This window comes from Podarcis cretensis, assembly GCF_951804945.1.
Source record: "Podarcis cretensis genome assembly, chromosome: 15".
Lineage (NCBI taxonomy): Eukaryota > Metazoa > Chordata > Lepidosauria > Squamata > Lacertidae > Podarcis > Podarcis cretensis.
In genome coordinates, this window is record NC_137185.1 from 403,096 (window position 1) to 414,039 (window position 10,944).

Here is a 10,944-nt window from a genome sequence, read left to right on the forward strand (position 1 = left end):
GTATATGTTCAGATGCTAGACTAGGTGGGACACTGGCTTGATCCAGAATGCTCTTCCTACATTCTGAGGGTGCTGCCTTTTTGCTGGAGCTGTCTTAAGGACACCAGATTTCTGAAGCTCAATGGCAAATGTGAAAAAAGCAAAGGGGGAGCTATAGGACCAAAAAAAGGACCGCTCCTTAGAGACATCCTTCCTCCAACAGTGGAGAGGAGAACAGAGCCATTGTAGCTCATAGCCTGAGCATCTTTTGAAGTCCTTGCCTGTTGCGGCATCTGCCACAGTGAGAACAGGAGGCTGGGCGATCTGAGCCCCTTCAGCCTGATCCTGCACCCAGACACATCCTCTGATGTTCTGTGCACTGTGTTCCTGCAGAGAAAATTAACCCGACTGCCTGATGGAGGGAAGGGAGGGGATGTGGCCCCACCCTCCCCTCTTCCCCTGAGAACTCCTGCCTGTCTTAATGAATCGAAATTAATTCCTCAGATGATTTGCCCGAGGAAGAGGAGAGGGTGAAGGAAGGCACCCGGAGGACCGGAAACGCAGGCGACTCCAAAGCTAACCTGGAATCAGATGGTTTTCTCTTAATGGTGCATTTAGTGATTCTGCTTCTGATGAGGCGTGCTGCTTTGTGTGTTGAATCCGTAAGCAAAAACTGAAGCCTCCTGACCTGCCATTTTGGGGCAGGCTGGGAAAGCTGGTGCCCTTCCAGTTGTTGCTGACTACATAATGCCTATACTTTGGAACTCCCCGCCACTTGACAGCAGGTGGTCACCTTCCCTGAACTCTCTTCGCTGGTCACCAAGAACATCCTGTCCACCAGATGTTTAGAGAGCTGGTGCAAGTTTTGCTCTGCTTTCAGCCGGTTGCTAATTTAGCTGCTGGAGGTCTTACATGATACTTGTTAATTCTTCTTTTTGGGTAGTGTTTTTGTTTCTAAATCCTTTTCATAAACCTTTGCTGTTTTATGGTTTGTTGGTTTTTTAATGAGCAAGTGGAATATACATTTTATGGAATGAATGAATGAATGAATGAATGAATGAATGAATGAATGAATGTGTAAAGGTAAAGGTAAAGGGACCCCTGACCATTAGGTCCAGTCACGGACGACTCTGGGGTTGCAGCACTCAGGAGCCGGCGTCCAGCTTCTAGGTCATGTGGCCAGCATGACTAATCCGCTTCTGGCGAACCAGAGCAGCGCACGGAAATGCCGTTTACCTTCCCACCGGAGCGGTACCTATTTATCTACTTGCACTTTGATGTGCTTTCGAACTGCTAGATTGGCAGGAGCAGGGACCGAGCAACGGAAGCTCACCCCGCCGCAGGGATTCGAACCGCCGACCTTCTGATTGGCAAGTCCTAGGCTCTGTGGTTTAACCCACAGCGCCACCCACGTCCTTTAAGCAGCACCTTACTTGAGAGCAATGGTGCAGGTCTTTGGGGGCATGGAGAGCCTTGGCTGTTGTGCTATGCAAAGAAATTGGCTTGCTTCAAACTTAAGAAGAGCTTGCATGATCAGGCCAATGGTTCATCTAGCCTGTCATTATGCTCTCACAGTGACCAAATGCCCCCAAGACCCTAGGATTCTGGATAGACTGCCTCTGAGCCTGGATGTTCCATGAGCACGTAAGAAGAGCCTGCTGGACAAGGCCAATGACCCTTCTAGTCCAGCCTCCTTATCTCACAGAGCCCAACCAGATGCCAATGAGATGCCCACAAACAGGATCCAAACACAAGAGCCCTGTGCCTTCCTGCGGTTTCCCGCCACTGGTCTTTGGAAGCATTGCCCCTTCGGACTGTGGAGGCAGAGCAGAGCCAGGGTTCCCAGTAGCCACCGATAAGCCTTAGCCTCCACAAACCTGCCCCAGTGCTCTTCTAAAGCTGTCCGAGTTGGTGGCCTCCAGCGGGAGGGAGTTCCACAGTTTACCTATGTCCTGGCGCCTCCCTTGGGAAGCAGCAGTTGTGGTGTGTCCTGCCCGGGGCCCGAGTGACGTTCAAAGGTTCAGCAATTTGTTGCTTTCTCAGTAAACAGTTTATTGCCTTTGTAATTACTGTGATTAAGCGCCTGCCAGGCGGTGCCAGGCTGCTTTTTCTGGTGTGGCAAGTGAGATCCCTGCCACAACAAAGGGTGGGTTGCTTTCTGGGTCTCCCCCCCCCCATTCCACTGCCCTCCTGCTTTCTCCCAGATCCTGACATGCCCTCCTGCCCACAGCAGCACCCTGAAAGCCTTCAGAGCGTCTGAAATGGCCGCCTCTGCTCGGACCTGTTGCCCGTCACCTTGCGCGCTCTGGCTGGCAGCAGCTTCGAGATCTCAAGGGGAGAGCCAGGCTGCGCTGTGGGGCCACAGTTTTCCTTCCCACCCAGCAGAGCTGCTTCCATTCTGCTGCAGTTCATGTTTTCCCTAAAAGCGACGTTTTTTGTCTTGCTTTTCTGCTGTGGCGACATCACATAACTCTCACAACGTTAAGTCTTTCCGCAAGCACACTTGCAGTTTCTGCTCACAGTACTTTATTTGCTTCCTCGACTTTATTTATCTAATTTACATATCTGGCTTATCTGGCTTCTCTAACCTAACCTCTACCTTCCTGCATCATTTTGCAACTTTAAAAAGTCCTCGTGAAAAATCTCCATCGCTTTCTAGCACAAATTTTCTGTATCATTGGCAGCCTGGAAACAATTTGTGGGTTGATTTCTTCTCCAGACACAGGGCAAAGAAGTTTTGCATGCGATTTTGGCTGCGGTACAAATATGTATATTTGCCATTCTCCATAATATAAAACATTTTTTATGTCCACGGTCATGAATCTACGTGCTTTTTTTGTATACTGTGAATGAATGGAGGGGCTTGCTTATGAAGAAAAGTGGAGGAGTTTGGGACTTTTCAGGTGAGGAAGAGGCAACATGACAGAGGTTTCTAAAATTATACCCAGCATGAAAAAAGTAGAGAGAGAGAAACTTTTTGCTTCTCTCATAACATGAAAACTCCCAGGAATCCCATGAAGCTGAATACGGTGGTACCTCGGTTCTCAAACGCCTTGGTACTCAAACAACTTGGAACCCAAACACTGCAAACCCGGAAGTAAGTGTTCTGGTTTGCAAACATTTTTCTGAAGCCGAACGTGCTCCATTTTGAGTGCCATGCTTCCGTTTTGAGTATTACACTGAGGTCTGTCTGTTTTTGCTCTTTATTTTGCATTTGTTTGTTTTTTGCTGCTCTTTTTGTTTTGTTTTTGTAACTGTGTGGAAGCCAGTTCAGCTACTGATTGATTAATAATAATAATAATAATAATAATAATATAATTTATTATTTATACCCCTCCCATCTGGCTGGGTTTCCCCAGCCACTCTGGGCAGCTTCCAACAAAATATTAAAATACAATAATCTATTCAACATTAAAAGCTTCCCTAAACAGGGCTGCCTTCAGATGATTGATTGTGTGTCTGCAGTACATTGTTTATTGCTTTCATTATATGGATCAATGGTCTCGTTAGATAGTAAAATTCATTTTAAATTGCTGTTTTAGGGGTTGTTTTTAAAAGTCTGGAACGGATTAATCCGTTTTGCATTACTTTCTATGGGAAAGCGTGCCTTGGTTTTGGAACGCTTTGGTTTTGGAACGGACTTCCAGAACAGATTAATTTTGAGAGCCAAGGTACCACTGTACTGGAAGATTCAGAATGGATAAGAGAAAGTCCTTCTTCATGGAACATACAGGGTCGCTTACCCTTTGTCCTCCATTGCAGAGAGTTAGACTAGATGACTCTTGGGGATCTCTTCCAACTCTATGATTCCTTCTAGCACTTTAAAGCACCATGCCAGAGTGCTTTTTGTTTTTGCCTGGGCTCTTTCCCCGCAAAAAGCCAGTCTTTAATGCTGAATCACAACAAACAGCAATATGGGCGATCCACGGATTGCTGTGACCAAATGAAGGTGCTCAGAGACAGCACAGACCTGTGCCTAGAAATCCAGCACAAAAGGAAGTTTGAATGAGCCCATGGGACTCCCTGCCACTGGAGGCAGTGAGGGCCACCAACCTGGATGGATTTAAAAGAGGATGAGAAAAATCCATGGAGGAGGAGAGGGCTGGGCTGGGGCTTCGCAGTCAGAGACAGCAATGTTTCTGGCAAGCGCAGGAGGGGTTCTTTGTGCTCAGGCCTCGCTTGAATGTTTCCCATAACACAGGCATAGGCAACCTCGGTCCTCCAGATGTTCTGGGACTACAACTCCATTAATCCCTAGCTAACAGGACCAGTGGTCAGAGACGATGGGAACTGTAGTCTCAAAACACCTGGAGGGCCGAGTTTGCCTATGCCTGCTGTAACACATCTGCTTGGCCCCTGTGAGGAAAGGATGCTGGCCTAGGCAGGCCCCCTTTGGCCTAATCCCGCAACCAGGCTCTTCCTTATGGAACCTCCAGGTGCAGAGGCAGTCTATCTCGATCCCTAGGTTCTCAGGGGCATTTGGACGCTGTGAGAGCAGAACGCTGAACCAGACGGACCACTGGCCTGATTCTGCTGGGCCGTTCTGATGTTTTGAGCCCACATGGCCTCCATTTGAGGGTGGATCAGGAAAGGGGGGGTCCCAGGTGTGAGCAGGGACTGGAGGGGGCCGGTGACAGGAGGGGGGGCTGAGCCGCCATTCCCCAACAAGACAAGTGATTTATGAGTGTTCGTTTTCCCATGGCAGGAATGAAACAGCAGGAAGAGAGAGCCGACTTTGCTCTGGGGGACACGGCACCTTCTCAGCGGCAGTGGCGGGGCGGGGGGGAAATCCTTTTGAATTCCCTTGCAAGTCTCATCAGGACAGGCCTGTAGCGAAGCGGGGGTTGGTGGAGCAGAGTTGGGGGGGAGGACGGACCTGCGCTGTTTCTTTCTTACTCTGCCCGGGCAGGATCCAGTCCCAAGTTGGGGTCTCTATAAGGCTGTCCGTTCAGAAGGTGACATCGTGGTGGGGTCCTCGGTCATGGGACTCACTAGGACACCTGTGGAACTCACAGCCTCCTGCCCTCACCAGGGTCAGTCAGAGGCCCCAAGCAGGATTGGATCACAGACCAGTAAGTTCATGTTAGTCCACAGTCCGATTCAATCATTGAGCAGAAGTCAGAAGTCAATATGGATCAGAAACCAGGACAGGGCCGTGTTTCAATATATTCCTCTTCATCAGCTAATTTTTAAAGGGTCGTGTAAGTTTGAAGAATTCATATAAATATATCATATATATATATATATATGGACTAACATGAACTTACTGGTCTCTGATCCATAACTGGATATACATATCCTTATGTATGGAAGTGAGAGCTGGACCATCAAGAAGGCTGATCGCCAAAGATTGGATGCTTTTGAATTCTGGTGCTGGAGGAGACTCTTGAGAGTCCCCTGGACTGCAAGAAGATCAAACCTCTCCATTCTTAAGGAAATCAGCCCTGAGTGCTCACTAGAAGGACAGATCCTGAAGCTGAGGCTCCAAGACTTTGGCCACCTCGTGAGAAGAGAAGACTCCCTGGAAAAGACCCTGATGTTGGGAAAGATGGAGGGCACAAGGAGAAGGGGACGACAGAGGACAAGATGGATGGACAGTGTTCTCGAAGCTACAAACATGAGTCTGACCAAACTGCGGGAGGCAGTGGAAGACAGGAGGGCCTGGCGTGCTCTGGTCCAGGGGGTCACGAAGAGGCGGACAGGACTAAACAACTAAACAACAATCTTTATGAGTTTGAGTTTGTAATCTCTATTTGAGGCTGTAATCCTTGTCAGAATACATACTTTTGAATGGATTAGTTTTTGTTACAATTGACTATTGATTTGTGAATAGGGACCACTCCCACTACGGAAACTTATATTGGCCTGAGTTCTTGGTGTGCTTTTTTCTTGGGATCAGGCCAATGGCCCATCTAGTCCGGCATCCTGCCTTGAGGCAGGGTAAAAATAAATCAGGGAATCACAGAAAGGTAGAATTGATCATTTGGGGATAGAGCATGGAAACTCTTGATCTCAGGGTTGTGGGTCTGAGCCCCACGTTGAGGGAAAGATTCCTGCATCGCAGGGGGGGTCAGGCTAGATGATCGTCATGGTCCCTTCCAACCCTCAGCGATGCAGGAATCTCACGACGCCGACTCCCATACAACACCGGACTCCGCAAGAGATCACCAGGCCAGCCTGACTTTACCCAGACCTTGATTAATTCTGACATTTGCTGGACCCAATAATTTAGGGTGCCTTGCCCCCCACAAATCTTAGAATGTGTGCATTTCGTAGATTTGTTTTTAAACGCAGGCAGAATTGGAGAGAGGATCCTCTGCCAGATCAAACCTCTTTACAGTGGCACCTCAGGTTAAGAACTTAATTCGTTCTGGAGGTCCGTTCTTAACCTGAAGCTGTTCTTAACCTGAGGTACCACTTTAGCTAATGGGGCCTGCTGCTGCCGTCGTGCGATTTGTTCTCATCCTGAAGCAAAGTTCTTAACCCGAGGTACTATTTCTGGGTTAGCGGAGTCTGTAACCTGAAGTGTCTGTAACTTGAGGTACGACTGAAGTCTCCTCTGGGGCAGATTTAGAGGAGCAGGATTGCTTTGGTTGTACAGTGGTACCTCGGGTTACATATGCTTCAGGTTACAGACTCTGCTAACCCAGAAATAGTACCTCGGGTTAAGAACTTCACTTCAGGATGAGAACAGAAATCACGCAGCAGCGGCAGGAGGCCCCATTAGCTAAGGTGGTACCTCAGGTTAAGAACCGTTTCAGGTTAAGAACGGACCTCCAGAATGAATTACCAGTAAGTTCTTAACCTGAGGTACCACTGTACTGGAAGCAGAGACCTTGGGGGGGGGGGCTGCAGCTATGATGCGGAATGGAAGACAAGAGGCCGAGGGGTGCCAAATTTCTTTGTCGCCCAGGGGTGCTGCTGAAACTTGAAGCCCCAGGGTCTGGCACTGCTCTTCCTGAAGAACACTAGGAAGAACTTTCTGAGGTTAAGATGGATTCTTGAGGTGGGATTCCTGATTTGCAGAGTGTTGGACTAGATGACCCCTGGTCTACAATTCTTTGTTTGTAAGAAAGGTTAGAGCATTTGTAAGAAAGGTTAGAGCGTTAGAGGAAAGGTTAGAGCATTTGGGACTCTTTAGGATGAAGGAAAGGCAAGGAAGAGGCGACGTGATAGAGTGATAGACGTTTATAAATTCATGCCTGGCATGGAGAAAGCGGATAGAGAAACGCTTTTCTTCCTCTCTCTTAACCCTGGAACTGCTGCGAGATTCAGGAGAGGTAAAAGGAAGTCCTTCTTCATGCAGTGCAGAGTTAAACTATGGAACTCCCTGCCACCAGAGGCAGTGATGGCAGCCAACTTGGATTGCTTTAAAAGACGATTAGATTGAAGGAAGGACTCTCGATGGGTACTAACCACTACACTCTGCCACCCTGGTTGGAGGCAGCCATGGTTCTGAACCCCAGTTGCTGGAAACCCCAGGAGGGGAGAGAGCTCTTGTGTTCGAATCCTGCTTGCAGGTTTCCCATTGAGGCATCTGGTCAGCCCCTGTGAGGACGGGATGCTGGGCTGGAAGTGTGAGGAAAGGACTAAAATACCCGCCCTCTAAGCCTGTGTTTAACAGGGGCTGGCAGCGCTGGCAGTGGTGATTAGCACCCAATAAACGGGGGTTATTTTGGGCTCCTGGCACCTGATCAGTGCATGCCAGGCACCTGGGTGCTGGTTTGGGCACCTGAGCCTTGGCTGACTCCCATTGTAAAGCGGCGTGAGTCAGCCTGCAAGCAGTTTTTATGGGTGCCCCGTCGGAACAGAGGATCAGTTTGTAGGGTGTTGGGATGGGCCTGAGTGTGTGAAAGAAAGACATGGGTTTGGGGGGGCGCGGTTGACACTTGTGGTGTTTCTGCTGTGTCTGTGGTTGTATTGCACCTCAGACACAAAGGCTGTTGATCCATCTAGCTCAGCACTGCTTGCACTGACTGGCAGCAGCTCTCCGGGTAAGGGATCCTTCACAGCCCTGCCTGGAAAGGCCGTTGAGGGTTGAATATGGGCCCCTTTGCATGCAAAGCAGGTGCTTCACCCCTAAGCTGCAGCCCTTCCCTAAAAACAAAGCAAGATTCTAGTCCTCATGGTGCTAAACAAAGGTGGAATCTAGACACATATTAAAAAAACCCCTGTGAAAATGCTCTTTTGAAAAAACGTTTTGAAAAATATATTAAATTTGCCATTGCCCACCATCGCCATCTAGTGTCAAATTTGCATAATGCACTTTTACCACACACTTAAATTGTTTTATTTGCAGCTGTGTGGATGGTTTAAATGGTGGAAGAGAGTTTCCTTTGCTCCTCAGTCAGATGGATGGATCCACCTAGCTCAGCACTGCCTGCACTGGCTGGCAGTGGCTCTCCAGGGTTTCAAGAAAGGGACACTCCCAGCCCTCTCTAGGGACTGAACCTTCTGCATACAAAGCTGCAGCCATTCCTCTAACAATAAACTAAGATTCTAGTCCTCTTGGTCTGCTTTAAATAGGAATGTAGGGATCTGCTTTATACGGAGTCAGACCATTGGTCCATCTAGCTCAGTATTGTCGACACTGACTGGCAGCTGCTCTCTGGGCTTTCAAACCATGGGGACAGTCCAGCCCTACCTGGTAATGGAGCCCTGGTCCTTCTGCATGCTGGGCAAATGCTTCACCCCGCGGTGCCCAAAGTGGGCAGCAGTGGGATTGCTTAGGGGGCAGTAAGAGGCAAGGGAGCGGCCGAGGGGTGTTGGAGGCCCCCCCCCCCTGAGAGCTGGGATCACTTATTTACTAGGCTAGACCCTCGAGTGAAACACCTTCCTCACTTTGCATCTAAAATCTGATTGTCCCTTTCAAACCTGCTTCTTTTGGCCTGGTTCGTTTGCATTTATGATTCTGAGTTTTCCCAAGGCAGCCAATTACCAGGAATAATAATAATAATAATAATAATAATAATAATAATAATAATAATGAGCCCACTCCAACAAAATATTAAAATACCATAAAACATCAAACATTAAAAGCTTCCCTAAACAGGGCGGCCTTCAGATGTCTTCTAAAAGTCTGGTAGTTGTTTTTCTCTCTGACATCTGGTGGGAGGGCGTTCCACAGGGCGGGCGCCACCACCGAGAAGGCCCTCTGCCTGGTTCCCTGTAACTTGGCTTCTCGCAGTGAGGGAACCACCAGAAGGCCCTCGGCACTGGACCTCAGTGTCTGGGCAGAACAATCCTTCAGATATACTGGACCGAGGCCGTTTAGGGCTTTAAAGGTCAGCACCAACACTTTGAATTGTGCTCGGAAACGTACTGGGAGCCAGTGTAGGTCTTTTAAGACTGGTGTTATGTGGTCTCAGCGGCCGCTCCCAGTTACCAGTCTAGCTGCCACATCCTGGATTAGTTGTAGTTTCCGGGTCACCTTCAAAGGTAGCCCCACGCAGAGCGCATGGCAGTAGTCCATTGGATCACCTGCATCAGTTGGGTTGACTTAACTGAACTAAATAGCTTTCAACTGGATTTGGAATCAGTGGGTGATAGAGGGTTCCTGTTTTGAATTTTACTGTGTTGTTACCTTCTTTAGCGGGTCGTGCTAATTGCTGTTCTGAATAACGCTTTTCACAGGGCAGGGGGTGAGTTTTCAGAAACAAGGGGGCAGTGGCTGGGTGAGAGGGTTGGACTAAGATCTGGGAGGGGCCAGTGGGGGCTTTCCTAGCCCTGCCTGGAGGTTGAACCCTGGGCCTTCTGCATGAAAGGCAGGTGTTCCCCACCATTGCACCATAGCTTAGAGATGACAGAGGTGAGTTATGGCCACCTGCCATGGATGCTTTAGTTGAGATTCCTGCGTTGCAGGGGGTTTGGCTGGATGACCTTTGGGGGGCCCCTTCCAACTCAACAATTCCATGATCCTCCCCCCCCCCCAGCTAGTGGGGTGAAGCGGCTGGGATCCTAACGGGCAGGGGGATCCCTAGAGCCATGCCTGGGGTTTCCTTCTTGGAAGCACCTGCCTCTCTTCCCCGCCTGCCATGCTCTGCACCTTGCCAAATTGGTACTTGTTTTACCAGCCGCACGATAAGGATCAGGCCTGGAGCGGAGGGAGAGAAAGGGCGTGTGCCCAGGCCGTTTCCCGAGATGCTCAGAGCTGCAGTTCCCGAATGAGGCGGGTTCCCCATGTAAATCCTCCGCGGAGGGAGTCGTAAGCCTGAGACCGAAGGCAGCTGCAAAATGGGCAGCTGCGTTTGTTTTAAATTTAAAATATAGGCAGAACCAGTGCTTTTTTTCGGGGGGGGGGGGGCGACGCAGGGATATGCATTCCCCTAAACATTTTGTGAAACTTTGCACTTTTGTCCATTTACTGTATTTATTTCCCCTGATTTGAACTATAAAATGATTTATTTTAGTCAAAATGAGAGTACTCCTAAACATTTTTTTAAAGAAAAAAACAAGCACTGGGCAGAGCTGTGAAAAAATATGTAAAATATGAGAACATCAGCAGATGGCCCATCTTTTCTGAATTTTGCAAAAGTAGTTTTTGATTATTTTTTTTTAAAAAGTGTATAAAAGTGCATGCATTCAAGGGAAACAATGTGCAAACACACATTAAATTAGGGAGGATGACTTTGGGAGGGGGGGGGGTGAATATATTTGTCAGAGCTGCCCAAGGTCCCAGCTCACAGAGGACCAACGCCAGGTCGTCGTTATATACAAAAGTCTTTATTGAAGTTCAGTTTCCATTCCAAAGCCGTAGCGCGCAGCTCTACGTCTTAAACCCTAGACCGCCGAAGTTCCGTCTGAATCTCCTCCCCCCTGACACCAGTTTAAGATTCTAGCCCTGCTCCACCTCTTCCTCTGCTCTCTTCTCCTCTGGGTCCTCCTGTCCGCTGGGGCATTCCCCTTTCTGGACTCTTCTGACGCTGAGTCCCCTGACTCCTCCCCCTGTCTCTGGCGGGCTTTAGG